This window comes from Canis aureus, chromosome 5 (genome assembly GCF_053574225.1).
Source record: "Canis aureus isolate CA01 chromosome 5, VMU_Caureus_v.1.0, whole genome shotgun sequence".
Taxonomy (NCBI): Eukaryota; Metazoa; Chordata; class Mammalia; order Carnivora; family Canidae; genus Canis; species Canis aureus.
Window position 1 is genome coordinate 11,240,571 of NC_135615.1, and position 19,133 is coordinate 11,259,703.

Sequence of the window (19,133 nt, forward strand, 5' to 3'; positions counted from 1 at the left end):
TCTTCATTTGATGAGTATGTTCTCAAGACCTCACTATTATTTTCAAGGTTTAATAATAATCTGTTCTCCCTACCAGGACCTTTACTTTGTGACATTATATGCATCGTGAGCTTTGGAAACAATTATAGAATTGTTCTCTGATGGATTATTCCTGCTCATAGGAGAATGGCATTAAAATATTTATAGGGAAATGAATTTCATTTTCAAATGGAAAACGCCAGAAGAAATATGGCTTCAAACTTCATAGAAAATGACACAGTTCCTCTCACTTTATTTTAAAGAAGGGGAAAAAAAAAACTCATGACTGTGACCTAGGCTCTAGTACAGTTGAAAGATTCTGGTATGGAGATTTATAATCGCAATAGTTCCATGATTTAGGATTTATATTTCAATTTCAGAATTTAATTATTAATTTTATCATGAAACTTACTTAGATGGCTTTCCTTTCTTTTATTATTTTATAAAGTAAGGGAGAATTTTATCTGTGTCTCAAGAATTAGTTGAATAGACTTAACTTTTGCAGCATTGGCATTTATATGGAAATGTTGGGCTGCCTCAAGGAATGGTACACACTCACTGCGCAGGTGGATCCTGTGATAAGGCTCATGTTGGTCCTGGTTTGTTTTCAGTGTATACACTCTCTGGTTAGGCTATTCTCTCAGGTGAACTTTAATACCAGATAGAAATCTTACCCACCAATTGAGTTCATGCATACTTTGAAAAATAGTGTTTCTCCTCCACCCTTGCACTCCTGCCCCGCCCCCGACTTTGAAAACAAATCCCAAACACATGCCTCCTCTGTCTTCCTCATAATCAGAGCTTAACTTTGAATGTCTCCAAGTACTATTGATGTTTCCATCTTGAATTAATTTTTTGGTAACTCTTTGTCCACTCATACATAACTGCTTTTTGGCACGGTGCTTATAACACTATCGATAGGATGCCAGATGGGAATCTCTTTGGACCTTAAGAAAAAAAGGACAAAACTACTTCTCCCCACTTACACTATTTTAACCTCCCTCTTGCCCTTCCCCCCAAATAAATGAATGACCCTGGATCTTATTTTCCCTCTAGTATCTACTGGTCCTTTCTGTTTTTACCACTGAAGTAGCTAGAAATTCAGCCTTGTGGTATGATGGACATTTTAAATTTTTCTAAAAATCTTTGTTCTCAAATAGGATTTCTGGGATTTCTGCCTGAAACTATAGTGCAATTACTTATCTGACTTTTGGGAGACAGCAAAGGCTGGTGGCTGGGCTCACTCCACCTCTGTCTGCATCATGCAGTGGGGCTTAATCTCTGCAGAGACATTCAGCGTGAGAGGAAAGGAGAAAAGGAGTGTTTATAAAGAGCAAGGCACAGCCCTCTAGATGGGGGAGCAGGAAAGACCCCCAGGGGTACCTTACCAAGGTGTGCTTAGTCCGTTTTCTTCTCTCCAGAACTGGGCAGTGCTGTTCTGGTTTACCTTCCAAATGTAGCCATTGTTTGAGCCTGAACAGTACAGGGATTACCTGCCTGGCGGGTGTGAATTTTAAAGCCGAACAGTTAAATTTTTACAGGCACAGTCCTCAAGATTTCAGAAGTTCTTGTGTATATTTGTCAAATTGGAATGCATTTTCAAAATTCCTCATGGTGAACATAGTAGAGACTCTTAGCTGTGAAGATTTGTTTTATGATGTTGAGGAAAATGAACATAACATTCTTCTTCTTTAACATTTTGAGTAACGTTGTGAGTTGTGCTTTTTCTTTCGTATTCTTTTATATTATGAGTTTCTAAACACACAGGTGCTGTGGAAGCCCATGAGTGCAGAAGACAGAGAGGAAAATTTAGTGTTATGGCTCATTTACATTAGGGCTCACTCTCTAAATTTGACTCTAGTGCTCGCTTTAAAAAATATTTATTTTCTGTGTGGTATTAATAACATAAGGCCTTCTGAACTGGGGGATTGTTCTCTTCATCATTAAGTCAATATTTAGTAAACATCTCTCAAAAACTCTGAAGAAGGTGAAACATTTCTGAAAAACATATATTCAGGTGTATGCTCATTATGAATTTCCTATTCTGCTTCCATTTTATGTGACCTTATTACATGATGCATCATTTAACAGATATAAATGCAGCTCTGCATCTTACTTTTATGCTGCAAAGACTTACATTATATTTCTGTATATACTTATCTTAAGAAGTTAATTGGTAATACACTAGCCTCTGTAACCTTGCTGTATGGTGTCGTCATTAAGAGCCCAAGCTTTGAAGTCAGACATTTCAGTTTGCGCTCTGGACTCCAATTGGAGAGTCACTTCATGTCTCCAACCTTCGTTTCCTAATCGGTAAAATGGGGATGGTAATAACACCTCCCCCCGGAGTTGTTGAAAGGTTCGCATGAGATAGTGCATATCGGTACCTGACCCAATGTGACTGCACATTTATAAGGCAGAAGATGCATGGTGTGGGGTGAATAATTTGGGACTAGCGGCCTGGAGATCTGGGATTTGAGGCCAGAGAAAATCCACAAAGGCTGGAAAGAGAGATTGAAACCAAGGAGACTAAGACATAGTCTTAGTTGGTTCTAAGTACATAGGGTGGTGTTGCTTTTCCGCTGGGTTATTCTACTATTCATATTGCTACAAACAAGGAGATGGATAGATGAGTCCCTCCCCCACCCAAAGTCATGTTTTTACTTTAGCCGAATACATAGGAAAAGATTTGTGGTCACTGGCATGCTGGACTAGAACTTGATGCATCTATATTTTCTCCAAACAGGAAGTTAAATTACTGTTCTGAGGTTCATGAGTTTAGAGCAGAGTTTGTGCTTGGAACCCAGCATGGTACCTGACCTACACTTGGCTGGGCTAGTTAAGTGTTTGGATGGAATGATATACTTTTCTTTTTCTTTTTTGGCTTTTTTGGTTCTGGATTATTGTTGGATGTTTGTTGAAAATGGATCCCTCTGTCCTAGCCTGTGTTGTGAGGTGTGGCCCGGGGGCACTGTGTGGCCATTGTGGGAATGGAGGTAGATCAGTGCTCTTTGGGTGCCAAAGGAGTTCATGGGATTAGTGGATTTTAAATATTACATTGCAGTCATAACCAGAAGCTTAGTTTATAACTAGAAGCTTGGCATTGGGAACAAGGATGTGGCCAGATGCAGAACATGAAAGAAGGTCTATCCTGGATTGCACTATTTTGCAATCGCAGGCTCCTTGGAAGCTGAGTGGAGTGGAAGTGAAATTGGGCTTGACTCTGCCTGCTTTCCTGTCAAACCCAGTAGAGCTCACCTCTACTATCCCATTCCTTCTTCTTTTTATTTATTTATTCATGAGAGACACAGAAAGAGGCAGAGACAGAGGCAGAAGGAGAAGCAGGCTCCCTGTGGGGAACCTGATGTGGGACTTGATCCCAGGATCCTGGAATCACGCCCTGAGCCAAAGGCAGATGCTCAACCACCGAGCCCCTCAGGTGCCCTGTCCCATTCCTTGAATGATAGAATTTCAGTCCCTTCCTCATTTATTCATTGGGTGGTGGAATTCATTCATTCATTAATTTTGATTGAACATCTACTACGACGGGACACTGTCCTAAGTATTTGGGAATACAGCATGAGCAAAGCAGATGACAATCCCTACCCTTATGGGGTTTTCATTTTAGAGGGAAGAGGCAGACAATATACACAACAAAACCATAAGGAATATATTAGAAAGTGATAAATATTATAGAGAAAAATCAAGCAAGGAAGGGAGAGGGTCCGGCAGGGGTTAGCTGGTGGCCTGAAACTTAGAATAAGCTGGTCAGAGAAATGGAGTTCTTACATTTGAACAAAACCCGGGGGGAGGTGAGGGCAAGGGAGGAGGTCTGTGGAGCTTCAGACCAAGGCAATAGGAAGGATGGAGAGAACTTGGTGAAGGAGAGGAGGCTAGTCAGGGAGCCTTTGGGGAGTGTGGGTGGAAAAGAGGGTGGAGGAGCTAGAGGCAGCCAGCTAGTGGGGGGCAGGGGGGTGGAGGGGAGGGGGGAGTGGAGATGGGGTTGGCCCTGAAGGACCACAATTGTAGACCATTACAGGGACTGTGGAGTAGGGGTAGCTGTGAGTGAGTGGGCGCCACCGGGAGGGGGCGAGTATTGAGCACAGAACTGACATGACGGGTGACTTTGGTTTTTTAACAGGATCACTCTGGCTGCTGTGAAAATAATGTACCTACTAGTAGGCCAAAAAAAGGCTTTGTGTGTGTGCGCGCACGTATGCAGGTGTGCCAAAGGGACAGTCACATGGAGGGTGTACTGATATCATCTTTAGTGTAAAACAAGAGTATATTTTATCATAAGATTTGAGCCCGAGTTATTGGGGGGGTGGGGTCCAGTCCTTGATGGAGGTTCATCCCCCAGGTGTTGCTAGGACACGAGGGTCTGCAGGCGGTGCAGGGTCATTGCGCCACCCTCAGGGACTATGTACCACTTTTGACTTAAGCAGGGTGGACACGTGGTGCGTGTGGTTTTATTTCCTGGATGTCATTTGCACCTAGATGGCTTTAGAGGGAACTTGGGAAAAATCCTATAGAATGACTGAGTCCTGTGGATTTGCCAACAGACGACCCCATTCTTCCTCATGCTCTCTGATCCCATCCGCCCCTCCCCGCCCCTCCGTGATGATCGGGGCTGAGGGCATTGCCCTAACAGACCGTATATTTCTGAGGGGTGGTCATTAATTTTCCTTGGCTTGGCTGAAGAAACATTCCCGTCACCTCTCCTGAGCCCAGAGCACCAACCCGGCGTGAATGAGTTTTGACAACAGAACCTTGTTCTGCAGTGAGAGGTTGGCCTGGTTCCACTTCCCATTAATTTTCTTGTACAATCAAGGCACCTAGGAAAACATGTGAAGAAAGTTTTCATTTTGTGGGCTAATAATATGTGCCATAGGGTAGTTTGCCAGTCTTTTGGCTTTGGTAGTGATTTTTGCACAGGTGTACCAATAGTGGCTACTACAAAGGTGAGTTGAGAGGAGATAACAGCTCTGTCTTTTGAACTTTCGGAATAAGGAAATCGATTTACACAGATAATTGTTAGGAAGTTTTCACATCTCACTTTTGTGTTTGCCAAACATCCTTGCTAGTTTTGCTTCTTGGCAGTACAAATGTTTGGAGACATGTTGTATGTTCTCCAGCGCTCATGACTTGGGTATCTTTTCTCCCCCACATCTTGTAACTGCAGGATTGGAGCCAGCCTGGGGGGACTCAGCCCGTCCCTTCAGTTTTAATTAGTTGTGAAATATTAGCAGGAAGGCAAAGATATTTTACATCGAAGTGACTTTTTGGGGGAAGTGGCAAATTAAATTTTATGGCAGCAGCTGTTCTGAGTGGAATTTGTCACAAAGTTGATGAGAAGTGAATGCTTCCAATACCCCAATATAAATCCTTAGTTTAAAAAAGGTACAAGTGGCAAATAAATGAGCGTGTGGAAATATAGAAAAATATCTTTGTAAATATATGTTTTAAAACCTAAGCTCTGGTGCCTGTTTTTCTCTCTCTTTCTTTCTTTCTTTCTTTCTTTCTTTCTTTCTTTCTTTCTTTCTTTCTTTCTTTCTTTCTTTCTTTCTTTCTTTCTTCTTTCTTCCTTCCTTCCTTCCTTCCTTCCTTCCTTCCTTCCTTCCTTCCTTCCTTCCTTCCTCTTTCTTTTTTTTCATTACAGCCTCAGTCTTTCAAAAACAGTGATTGCTCTGATTTTGTAATGGGAGTCTTTGTTTAGTTTAGAAGCCAATAATGACAGGCTGCAAAAGAAAACATAACCTAGTAGGGAGGCTCCCTAATGGTGAGCATGCTGGGGTAAGAATTTGAGAAGGAACAGGATCTTTGAACATGTCATTCCTCTTCCTGGAGTAACATCTTCCTGGCCCCTACCTCCCACCATGAAACTTTGCCTCCTCAGTGACTTTTCCTCACGTAGCCCTCAGCTCTCAACAGGGATGCCTTTCCTGACTTGGCTGGTTCTTCCTACTGTAAAATCTTATAAACCTTATTAGTTCTTAGCCCTAACTGTATATTTATTAGAATAATTCCTTATTTTATGAACTCTATGAGATAAGGGAAAGTTTCATTATATTTTGTTACTATGGTGTCATCTCTGCCTACATCCACTGCCTTACACACAGTTAAGTATTTACTCAGTGAAGCAGCCCATATAGGAGTTGAGTTTGGGTGGCTACAGGAAGGCTGGGACAGAGATTTAGGCCTACCGCCTCAAGTTCAAATGCCTTGGGGGCCGGGATTGTAAGTGAGTGAAGTAGACTTTTGAAGCTTGTGTGGTGGCAAATTAGAAAGACTTCTCAGGCAGATGGGTTATGGCAGGGACTTATACAGTAGGAAGAACCAGGAAGGAAGGCTGCCAGAGGGCAATGGAGTGCCGGGAAGGTTTTCGAGCAGAGGTGAGAGATTGTCATATTAGGAAGTGTATAGGAAGAAAATTTTGGCAGTGTAGGAAGTCTTCAAGTAGATCATGAGACTCATAGGTTCTGAGGCTAACGTTGTAGTCTACCCTAGAGCTAAATGAGGTGGGGCCCTGGGAGAAGTGTGCTAGTAGAACCAATAGTTAACGGTCTGGAGCATCTTTGCAAATACAGAGACAAACGCGTGTCAGAAAAATAGATTTCTGAAAATTAAATGGCTCATCATCAATGTCTTTCTAGAAGCAACAGAAATGGCGACTAGAAAAGGAGATCATGAGGTCAGGTCTGATTGCTGTGGGTTGAGGACTGAGTAGGAAGTGAGAAAGGCACACCAGTGAGTGGAGATTCCTTTTCTGAGAGGTTTTTTGAAATAGAAAGATAAGACACTGGGGCAGAAGCCGAGGCAGAGGAAGATGCCAGAAGGATGCAAGGGTATGGGTTGAATGTGCCAGTGAGGGTCCCATCCTCTAAGACCCCGAGAGCAGAGCAGAGCGGGGGAAGACGCGCAGCCTCTGAGATAGAAGTGGCCAGCCGATGGCGAGGTCTTGCCAGGTGGCAGAGGACGCATTCGCTCAGTGAGGAGAGAGCTCAATGAGTGCTTTGGGGAAGATGTGTGTAGGACATAGTGCTAAAATGTGTTTCCATTTCCACTTTTATCACAGATTTTATTAACAGGTGCTAAAGAAATATTCTTGGAAAGATTGAGGGAAAACGTCCCTTGCTTTTTCCTTCTGACTTGAAAACTCACCAGAAGCCTTAGACGCCTCCTGAAATCTTGAATAGAAGCAGTCTCAAAACTATGCCATGGAGGATATTTCAGACCTGTGGAAATGCACAGCCTTTGCTGTCCTGTGTGGGATCCTGCTTTGACTAGAAGTCCAAGGCCTGTCTCACAGAGCTTTGGTAATCAGCTGCACCTCACGTGGGTCTGAAAATAATAGATTGGTGATTTAGTATTGTGAAATATAATGTAATATATAAATATAATATAATATCGTGAAATAAAATATGATGAAATTACCTCAGACATTCAGTAGCATCTTTGGAAGCAGGGAATACCTTAAGTTTGCTAGCACTTTCTCAGTTAAAGAGTTTTTTTTTTTTTTTTTACTTTCCCAGGCCATTGCTGTTTTTCCATCACACTAAGAAGGTCTTTTCAGAGTTTCTCATAATAAGTCAACAAGTCTGTTTCAAATGTGTTTGTTACTAAGCAACAGTTACTAAGAGTGTCTGTAATTAAGATGAAAGTTCCAAGGTAACTCTGCCCAAATACAGCCCCATTTTCAGCATTTTCTGATAAGGCGAGCGTAGGGTGAATAAAAGTGAAAGAAGACTATTTTAGCGAGAGCACCGTGCCTGACATTTCTGAAATGTGTTGGCTGGCCTCTAGCTTATCTGGGACAGAGAGTTTGTGTTTTACAAATCAGCTAGTAATTTTTTCTCATGTGTCTGACATGCGCATTCCTGATGTGAACAGGTGATGCCTGTTGGAGGCAGGGCTCCTGCACGGTGGTGGCTCCGCGGCGGCCGCATGGTACCCTCCAGGGGCTGGATGACCTGTGCGCTGGTAAGGAGGGATGACCAGAGTGAGCCCCACGTGAGCTCAGCTGCCTCTGCAGCTATGACTGACCTAGATTAAGCAGCAATGCAGGCATGTTCTGCACTTTGTTTAGCAGCGCACAGTGTCTTTTTCTCTTGGTGATTTGTAAAGGAAGGCTCAGATGAATTTTTCCCTATTCATCGTGCTGGCTCATTGCAGGCACTTCACAAATGTTCCTCTTTCCCTTCCTGCTCCATTCTGTTCCAGGGGTGAGGGGAGGAGGGTAGGGTTTCCATGACGACCTGTTGTTGAATGACCTCTTTTTAGACCTGTTGTTAGATGCCCAATGGGCCCCAGTAGAGGTCCAGAGAGCCAAGTCTCACCTAATGGAAGGACAATCAGTCTGTCCCAGTCAACTAGCAATTGCTGAGTGACCCTCCAGCTGCCTACAAACTCGGCGCTGCCCTGTGGGGTTTGCTTGCAGGTCGTCCTCACTGCAAGCAGAATGAATGTCAGCCAACAAAGAGCACTGACCAATAATATCTTAGGTTTATGAACTTGGGTAAGTCGTAACCACCTTGAACTTTAGTTTCCTCATCCTTATACGGGGTACAGTAATATCTGCTTGGCTTATGTGGTAGGGTTGCCATAAGAATTAGATGAGACAGGGAAAGTGCTAGAAAATGTGTGTATATATTCATTTACTCAACAAATATTTACCAAGTGACTCCTATGTACCAGGCACTGTCCTAGTTTCACAATATATTCCATGTCAGAAGAAATGAATAGATCAGCTTAATTCTTTTAAATGTCTAATATTCCATAGTTTAGATGTTTCACAATTTATTTGACCGTCTTCCAATTAAGTGAACAGTGTTGCACTGAACATCTTTGTACATATATTTTTGGCATATGTGAGAATATTCCTCTAGGAGGGTATCGTAAGAGATCTTGCCAGATCAAAAGTAGGCATACTTAATATTTTGTTGGATACTACTAAATTCTCTCCAAAAGGCAATGACAACCTTCCCACCTGGAATATCCATAACACCTATCCTCCCATACCCTTGCTAATACAGTCTTTTAAATTTTACCAATACGTTGGATGAAAGATAATATCTAATGATTGTGTTATTTTCAGTTCCTTGATTTATTAAGAAGCATCTTTTCATCTTTGTTGGCCATTTTTGTTTCTTCTGTGATGAGCCTTTTTAGCTACTTCTTTATCTACTGAGAGATATGTCTTTTTCTCAGTAATTTGAAAGGGTGTTTTATACACTTAAAACTATTTGACTTTACTTACTTTTCCATTGAGATGAAAAGTGCAAAGCTAAGTACTATGTATATTATGGAGAAGGTAAGAGACCTATGAAGTTAAATCACTAGTTACCCGTCACTCGGTCAGTTAACATTGGGACTTGATTAGAAACCAGGCTTCTCCTAGTCCAGTCTGATTTTATTTGAGCACAAAGGGTTGGCTCAGCAGGCCAAGGAGGGTGGGTTATCTCAGTGGGGCAGTTGGATGGCTGGAAGCAGCAAGAGAGGGAGAGGGCATTGGGTTGCAGAAGGGAGATAGGACGGAATGCAAGCTTCTCTAAATACCTGTGCCTCTTTCAGCCCAACCTGCAGGAGCTACCTAATCCTGGGAGAAAGGGAAGGTAACTGAAGGATTCAGGGCTGGTGATCCTGGCTCTTCTTTAGGGAGTGGGTCCAAAGGCAAAGCAGTGCTCGCGAGAGGGACAGCCTCTGCAGGGTGCTGTCTGCCCTCCCTGTGAGGCCACAAGTGCTTCAGCTGCCTCTGTACTGTGAAGACCAGAGAATGTTACTTTTATTTTTTTTTTCAAGATTTTATTTATTTATTTATTCATGAGACACACAGAGAGAGGCAGAGATACAGGTGGGGGGAGAAGCAGGCTCCTTCCAGGGAGCCTGATGTGGGACTTGATCCCAGGATCCCAGGAATCATACCGTGAGCCAAAGGCAGATGCTCAACCACTGAGCTGCTCAGGTGCCCCGAGAATGTTTCTGTTCTTAATAATCACAAGAGAAACAACACAAAGATTCTCTTCTTATTTGAGTTGTCTACAGTACCTCATTTGAATAATCGTAACTTTTTTCTGATTGAATAATTACCATTGCCTTTTTCTGTGTAAAAGAGTGAACTATGATATAAAGTTTTTCTGAAATGGCCCTGTTTTAAGCTTTGTTTTCCTTCTTATCCTGATGTGGCTTGTTATGTATGTTCAATAGGGCTAAATCTTAGGATGGAAATTCTAGATTTTTTTTTTTTTTTCAAGGCTGGAAGCAGCTTTAGGGGCCATCTGGTTTAATTCACATCTCAAAGAGGTAGGGAAGCCAAGATTTTGGGAAATGTGGTGGTTTGATTAAAAGATAACTCAGTCAGGGCGCCTGGGTGGCTCAGTTGGTTAAGTGCTTGACTCTTGGTTTCGGCTCAGGTCATGATCTCAGGACCTGGGATCGAGCGCCTCATTGGCTCCGCACTGAGCAGTGAGTCGGCTTGAGATTTTTCTCTCTCTTCTCTTCTTGCCCCACCCCTCACTCATGCTCTTTCTGTCTCTCTCTCAAATAAAAATAAATAAATCTTAAAAAAATATGATTACCCAATCTTCTGGATTAAGGATGGCATTCATTGAGAACTTTCCTATTTTATTAGGACTTCTGGTTGCACCATTTAACATCTTTCTGAGATTTGCCTAGTTCCCCCCCCCCCCGACCCCAGATTTATTACCTAGAAAATGAGGCTGATTGTATTTATCTCATCAAATTGTTGTCCTACGTATTTAAGAAAGAGCACTTTTCATAGTTGAATCTTAACACATCTGCATGTTTTTGAAAGCCCCTCCTTTCTCAGCTTCCATCATGCATATAACATGTGCTTAGCCAGTACTTACTGAATTAACGAAAGGTTATGGTTACTGTTTTATATTTCTATGCTTCAGTCACACACACACACACACACACAAACACACACACAAACACACACACATCCTCAGTCTCGCGTTCACAGATGTATAACCACTTCAAGGTTATATAGTGTGTCTCCTGATTTCAGATTTGAGGATATTTGAAGTATTCAGAGTAAAAAAATTCTCCCGTGACTTCCAAGAATTTAGAGAAGGGAATACCACAACTTCCTTGCATGTTCAATTTTGATTTTTGATAACTGATCCTGTTGGAAAATGTCTTTTCACAGGCTGCTGTTGGTTCCTGTTTTCTCTTCTTCTGTAGTGAGTGCTCTGTTACACCCAGGTAGTTTGCCTGGAGTGAGAGGTCAGGCAGTCTGTTGTCATGCAGAGTGCCCTCAGAGCAAGGCCAGCAGAAGTCTGCAGGGTTACAGAACACAGGGTGGCTCAGGTCATGCTAACCCATGGGGCTGGTGCAACCCAGGGTGAAGCTGTATTTTGGTTGGTCTGTCTGGTTATGGTCCCAGGACCAGGCCGGGCACATTTGAAGTCAAGTATCTGTTTATTGGGAACACCACCCATAGGGAGTGCTCAGGAATGATGGATTATATTACCAAGGAGAAAGCTAAGAGAATTGCTATTCCTACAAGTTTCTCTACTGAATAAGATCTTTTGTGCTGTTACAAAGAGTGATTCACAACTCCTTAGTCCGGTCCTGGCTGAGGTTGAGATGTGGATACCAGGGGTGGGAACTGCCTTCTACCTAGAAGTATTTGGTTTTAAATCAAGAGAGAGCTTTTCCAGAGGATGGGCTATGCTGAAGGGGGTGGGGAGTAATGATCCCCAGTGTTAGCTCCTTTGCTTGGTAAGATCGTGGGGGCAGGCATTTGCAGTGGGTATTGCACGTTCTTGGTGTCAGAGCCGTCATCTGAAGGGATATAACTGACTTTGGGTTCAAGGTTAGAGGAAAGCTTGATATCCTTTAAATCATCTTTTCTCTAATTTTCAGACTTTTCCTAAAGTTTTCTCCTGGTGCATTTTACTCAGTCTTCCTCTGCTCTCAGATTTATTTTTCCTGCTTTTAATTATCTTTTTGTGCTTCTATGTCAGTGGGTGATTTCTGATGTTCGAAGGTGGCATTTTTTTGAACTGTTCCTTTATTATTGGTTTTCTTGAGCTTTCGTTTTGACATGATACTGGACGCATAGCATAGTTGCAAGAGTCTTGCAAGAAATCCTGTATATATTTCACCAGGATTCTCCAAATGACATTTTAATACATTTGTTTCATCTCTTTCTTTTTCTTTTCTCCCTGAGCCCCTGAGATAAGTGTAGATACAATGTCTCTTTGTATCTAAATACTTAACTGTGTGTTTCCTAAAAACAAAGGAATTCTCTTACGTAAATACCATCCCATTTTCAAAATTGGGAAGTCAACATTAATACCATAGTATTATCTAATCTGCAGACCTGATTCCAATTTTCCCAGCTTAAACAATAATGTCATCTTTAGTGAAAGAAAATCCCAGATAATGCACTTTATTGAACTGTCGGGGCCCTTTGGTCTTCTTTAATTTGGAATACTACTTCTCCCCCCACCCTTTCTTTGAAGGGGGAAGGAAGTGACATTTTTGAGCACTTTTCTTCTTTCTTTTTTTTGTGTAATGCCCTTTTTACATTTCATATCTCCTCTTAATTAGATTCATTTATGCATTTTTGGCAGAACCGAAATTAACATTAGTTTTAAATGAATATTAACATTACTTTAATTAATTTTAATTTAATTAATATTCATTTTAATTAATATTCATTTACCAAAGTAAAAAAAAAAACAGACTTGTTTTTATTTTATGCTTTTATTTTACTTAAAATACTTGTTATTCTCTCTCTATATATATATACATGAATCTCATAAGTCATGTATAAAATAAAGACCAACAGGTTTTGGATGTTTGCTTTAAATAATGGCACATAAATTCAAGTTGGATGGCCTAACTTCCCATTAATTCATTTAGTTTATGAGTGAATCACATTTCCTTCAACATTTAAATTTGCATTTGTGAATTAATATATCTGATCTTCTTTTTAATCACTTCAGATGCCTACTAACACAAATCTAAAGTTCTTAGCAAAAAATACCTTTACTACTTAAATGATTCTTATAAATTTTAGTTAAACTTCTAAATACAGAGAATTTCTCATTCTCCTTAACATTCTAATATCATTTGAAAGCACCCATATTTTCACCTTTTAGTCAATGACAAGTCTAAAATCAATTACAATCTGGCACATTCTCAAAGATGTCAGATTCTTAAGCATTCCATTCAGTTTAATACCTAATGTACAAAGATTATTCTGTACTTAACACAAGACTGTTAATACTTTGGCTTTCATTAACTTTAGCATCTCTGTATTTTATTCCAAATCTTATCAAGACACATGCTCACTGTGGGAAAAAGAAGTATGAGGTAGGTTGAGGTTGCCATGCTAACTGTTGAGGTGACCGGGCCACCCTACAGTTGTTTATCTGGCAGAGATTTGGGGTACAAAGGCATATGTCCAGGTTCTTTATGAGCTGCCAGTAAGTCCATTTTATAATCACTATGACAACAGGAGTCTAAGCCCTTTATAGTTGCTATGACAACAGAGAGCAGTCCACACCCTTCAGATGTGATGGATTTCAACCTTGATCTCCTGGGTTGGTATCCTTATGTCCTTCTTTCCTGTGATTTAGGTAGACATACGTCTGCATCCTCATCCACGTTGCAACTATTTCCTCCACTGCTTGATTACATTCTGTATTTCTTTAGCTCTTGGCAACATTAAATAGTCATTTTATTCCATCTGATTGTATTTTGCATTTCTATTCAAATCTTTGGCCACAAGTCTAAAGCTTTACGTTAATGAAAATGTCTTTCTCTAATTTCTCCATGTTACTTTGAATTATAGCCTTGAGAGCTTGGCTTAGATTCCCAGAAAGAGTTCCACTAATGCTATGTAACTTGATGATGAGAATTCCTATGCAAGCTCTGCTCTTAAGATCTGAGAGCTTTGTGTATGTATTGTAACTAGAGATGACAAAGTGTATTCTCCTTTGAATTTTGTGCTTGGATTGCTTTTGAACAGACTTAAAGGTTTAATCGCAGTCGAATATATAGACTCAAGTAGGAATAAATCCTGTATAAGAATATCATAGGGCAGCCTGGGTGGCTCAGCGGTTTAGCGCCGCCTTCAGCCCCCGGCGTGATCCTGGAGTCCTGGGATCGAGTCCCACATCGGGCTCCCTGTGTGGAGCTTGCTTCTCCCTCCGCTTATGTCTCTGCCTGTCTCTCATAAATAAATAAGTAAAATCTTAAAAAAAAAATCATAAAGTCATGGATAGTGGCTACTATTTATTATGATGTGCTGTTTATTTTTGGTAATTTAATTTCATTTTGCTTACTTACAGTGTTTGGGGTAATTGTAGTTACTGTTTTCTTGGGAAATATTCTCTCCCATTATTACCTTTTCTGATTCTCTAACTTGTCATCCTTGTGTTTTTGTCATCACCTGTTGCCTCTCGTCTGCCTCATCTCCTCCTCTGACATTCTGTTGAACCCTGAGCCCTCTTTTGATTTTTCTATAATCTATGCATTGTTTATATTCACTTTTTTTTTTGTAAACCTTGTAATCATGGTAGAAGCATAGTTGATGGCCCATTTACTTTAAAGATTTCTTCTCTTTGTCTCCTCGAGGAGCCCTTCAATTTTACCTTGGGGGCCACCACATGTTTAGCTTGTTAGGAGCCCAAAGGCCATCAATTCACTCTACCTTCGAGGGTCATTTCATGGATATGTCCTTCTCTTCTTGGTCTTTGGAATTTCTAAGCAGAAAACAGATACATATTATAGGAGTTTAGTGTGAGTTGGGACACTGCCGTCAGTTGTCCCAGTGATGCAAGACTGTCTCACCTTCTACTGTTTGAAGAAGCCAGTTTGATGCTCCTTCCAACCTTGCCTTTATGGTATTGTCATGATTACCCTGTAGGAAGGGGGCCTGGCAAACAGGAGGTGACCACTGACCATTAGAAATCCCAGTACCCATTGTATTGTTCCCACCATGCTCAGCTCCTCTCCACATACTCAGTTGTGCTTTTGCTTAGGTGGTTCTACCTCTAGGAAGTGGCCAATGAGGCAGTAGCCTCTGGGACCATGATGTTGAATGGATTTTAGGGCTGAAAAGCCAGGAGGAAATTAGCAATAGTCATGGTGCATTTAGACACTGAACAGGATCATTTGGTAAACTGTACTAGTTTTTTCCCCAGTTTTTTAGAGTTGTAAATGATCACCAAGCCTATATGAATAATTAAACATGAAGACGAAGCACACAAGGATAGTTTTGTGTAGTTGAAAGCAGCAAAGTTGTTTGGATGAATATTTACTATCTACCTGCTCTTATAGCGTGAGTAATAATTATTTGTTAAGTACTAGATGCCAGACACTTTGAGAAAATTGTTTCGTTGAATTCTAACAACCTTCTAGAATAAGTCTTATAATTATCTCCAGTTTTACAAGTAAGAAGCTAAATATGTTGGGAAAGAAGAGCAGGCCAGCTGCTGAGAGCTGATGGTGATAGGGTGGCCCACTGAGGACACAGGACTGTCAGTTCTGAAACCAGGACCATCCCAGGCAAACAGGGGTGTTTGGCTACCCTACTTGCACAGCAACCCTCATTGTGTATGCCACTCAGTAACTCTGCTTTGCATGCAGAAGAGTTGTGCCACAGTGTCTCAGGCCAGGTGAATAGCCCAACAGGTATGATCTGTATGTCAGAATTGTTCCTTTTCCTTAGTGGAGAAGCCCTTTGTGGTATAGTTTCCTTGGTTTTTCAGGCTCATTTCCTATAGCTGTAGGAGGCTGAATGCAGGTAGCCTCACCTGGCCTGAGAATTAACTTCTCAATGCATTATTTTGTCAAATATCGTTATGCAAAGGATCATTGCCAGGGTCCTTTTTTTTTTTTTCCCCTTCTCTCTCCTTCTCCACGCTGTAACTAGGGTGTGGGTTTACTGTGACTGGAAAAGTTTAGATCTTAAAACCACCCTTTGGGAGGATGGGAAAATATCAGAGAAAAGGGTTTCAGGAGGTGGGGGAGGATGGGCTGTCCTGTTGGCAGAGGCCCTGTGGCCTCACCTCACCCAGTGGTTCTCCTCTGAATTCAGTTTGGATGAGGGAGGTGTGTTTTCTTGAGTAAGGAATGTCCTGAGGGTGGAGCTCAGGCTGCTTTGCTCTCAGCTTGGGATCTGGGATGAAATGAGGCCTACAGACACAGCTCAGTTTGAACTCAAATGACTCACAAGGGGTGTCCATAGAGGAAATGAATGAGAGCACTGGAACCTGCACAAGGGTTGCCCTCCTTCGAGGGTAGACTGAGTTAATGCGCAAGCTGATGGATCCCATTTTTGGTTTTTAAAAAAGGTATAAAATATTGAAGTGTGTGTACATAGGTGACAAACAGAGTTAAAGGATTTTTTAAAAAAAGATTTTATTTATTTATTTGACAGAGAAAAGGAGGGAGAAAGCAAGCGTGAACACAAGCAGGGGGTTGGCAGGCAGAGGGAGAGGGAGAAGCAGGCTCCCTGCTCCCTGTCCCAATGCGGGGCTCAAACCCAGGACCCCAAGATCATGACCTGAGCCGAAGACAGATGCTCAACTGCCTGAGCTACCCAGGGATCCCGTAGTGAAAGGAATTCTTGAAACTGTTTTAAGCCAAAGTGACAGTGTAGAATCAGAGTAGCATGTCTTACAGATGATGAGGGAACAATGTTCTCCTGGATGAACACATCCTGATGTTCGTTATAACAGTGTCAGAACTCAGCAATCACCCAGGACTTAATTTTATCCCAGAAGGTTTCCTATTTAATTATATTTTGCAATATGAATATTAAAAGTGATTTTCAATTGCTAAACACACACTAATTGATGGGCTAGTGGAGAAGGGAGGAAGGAAAATGTTCCAGAAGCCTTTGACTTAGACGGGGAATCATCCTAGGATGGAAACTTGTCCAAACCTGGATAATTAGGGATTGATGGTGAAAAAAGACAGCCCTTAGAAGAGATACTTACAGTTGTTTATGACATGGGTTTACATGGATTGATTGGGGTCTCTTATTATTTCTGAGATGTGGAGGAAATTCCTGAAAGAATTGAGATTTAGGGAATTAACCCTGCCTTCTGACTCTAAAGTTACAACGTATTTTATTTATTTTTTATTTTAAAACCTTTATTTTTATTTTATTTATTTATTTATTTATGAGAAACACACAGAGAGAGGCAGAGACATAGGCAGAGGGAGAAGCAGGCTTCCCAGAGGGATCTTGATGTGGGAACTCGATCCCAGGACCCTGGGATCACAACCTGAACCAAAGGCAGACGCTCAACCACTGAGCGTGACAATGTATTTTAATATTGTTGCTAAAATGACCTGGAAACAAAAACACTATGGGTAAAGAGTACTTTGCCCCTAAAAAATAGCTTTGATTCTAACAGAGTAGAGCATTACTTCAGTAAATTCAGCCTTTTTTTTTTTTTTTTTTGAGGGGGCAGGTATGGAAAATTTGGTGCCTGTTTTGAATTTGTTTTAGGTAAACTTGCAAATCTTTGGAAAACAAAAACTGTACACAGGGCAAAGGTGATCATCAACATTAGCTGGAGGCTCTGGGTTCAAGGACACCACCTGGAGAATCAGGGATTTTGTCATGGAAGCCCCACACCCATCCAAGCTCCACTTTGTTCTTGTCTTGAGACCTAGATTTCTTTAGAAACTGTGGCCCTACGATTAATATAATTGGATCTTTACTGATAATAACAGCTACATGTGTTGACACTCACAATGGGCTGTGCACACTATTCTGAGTATTTTGCCTGTATTAAGTCATAATTCTTACAACTCTGAACATGCTCTATTTTTTCCTGTCCTCATTGTAAGATGAGGAGGATCTGAGTACAGAGAAGAGAATAATTTGACTCAAAGTCCACAGTTTGTGAGTAGTAGTATCATGGGAGAATCTGGCTTCAGAATTTGTGCTGTTCACCACTGGCTTGTGTTTTACCTGCCCAGAACTTTCATTTTGTTAAAAACAGGAACTGCTTCTCTTCCTTCGGAGCTGTGACTTGTCCTGGGATAATGATGTGATGTGAAGGCTATAGCCTTTCAAGCAGACTGGAAGTGTCACAGATATAATGCTGCTGAAAGAATGAAGGACTCCTGCCTCATCTCATATAAAGATATTAACTTGAAACAGATCAGACTTAAATATAAGAGCTAAATTTATATGACTGTTAGAAGAAAACAGGCATGAATCTTTGTGACCTTGGATTAGGTGGGAGCTTGATCTGTGTCTCTAAAAGCATAAGCAACAACAACAATACTGCAAAAATTGGATTTCATCAAAATTCGTACTTTAAGGGACATTCTCAAGAAAATGAAAAAATTCTCAGGATGTGAGAAAATATTTGTAAATCATATATCTGAAAAAAAAAAACCAACACATATCCAGAGTATATAAATAATAGTTTCAATTCAATAATTAAAAGATAACCCAATTAAAAATGAAAAGACATTTCTCCAAAGCTGATATATAAAAGAGGCTTCATCTTTAAGGAAATACAAATTGAAGTGACAACGAGATACCACTGCACACTCACAGGAATATACATAGCCAAAAAGATGGACAATCACAAGTGTTGGTGAGGCTGTAGAGAAATTAGAACCCTCATACATTGTAGTGTAGTGTAAAATGGTGCAGCTGCTTTGGGAAACAGTCTAGCAGTTCCTCAAAAACTTAAAATAGAGTTATCGTATGATCTTACAATTCTCTGGTTGGTATATATCCAAGAGAATTAAAAACCTGCGTCGACACAAAAACTTGTACATGAATGTCCATAGCAGCATTATTCACAGTAGCCCAAAAGCGGAAGCAGTGCATCAAAAAAAAAAAAAATGGAATCTGTCAAAAAGAGGGAACCCATTAAAAAGTGGAAATGTCTATCAACTGATGAATGAGCAAAATGTGGTATGTCTATACAATGGAACATTATTCACCCTGAAAAAGGAAGTACTGATACATAATGTGACAGTGATGAACCTTGAAAACATTATGCTTGATGAAAGAAACCAGACACCAAAGGTGATACGCTGTGTGATTCCATTTATATGAAATCTCCAGGACAGGCAAATCCATAAAGACGGATTAGTATTTA

At 40.9% G+C, this 19,133-nt stretch overlaps 1 protein-coding gene and 1 long non-coding RNA gene across 3 annotated transcripts in view; one reads left to right on the plus strand and one right to left on the minus strand.

The window, feature by feature from the left end:
- Positions 1–19,133, plus strand: part of NEBL (nebulette) — a 343,159-nt gene that overhangs the window by 16,957 nt on the left and 307,069 nt on the right. The gene's annotated exons all lie outside the window — the stretch shown is intronic.
- LOC144313697 (uncharacterized) lies at positions 3,957–8,239 on the minus strand. The gene is made up of 3 exons (XR_013379315.1): positions 7,453–8,239; positions 7,180–7,359; positions 3,957–4,853 (listed from the first exon to the last, which is right to left on the minus strand). It is a non-coding gene; the product is annotated as an uncharacterized LOC144313697 (long non-coding RNA).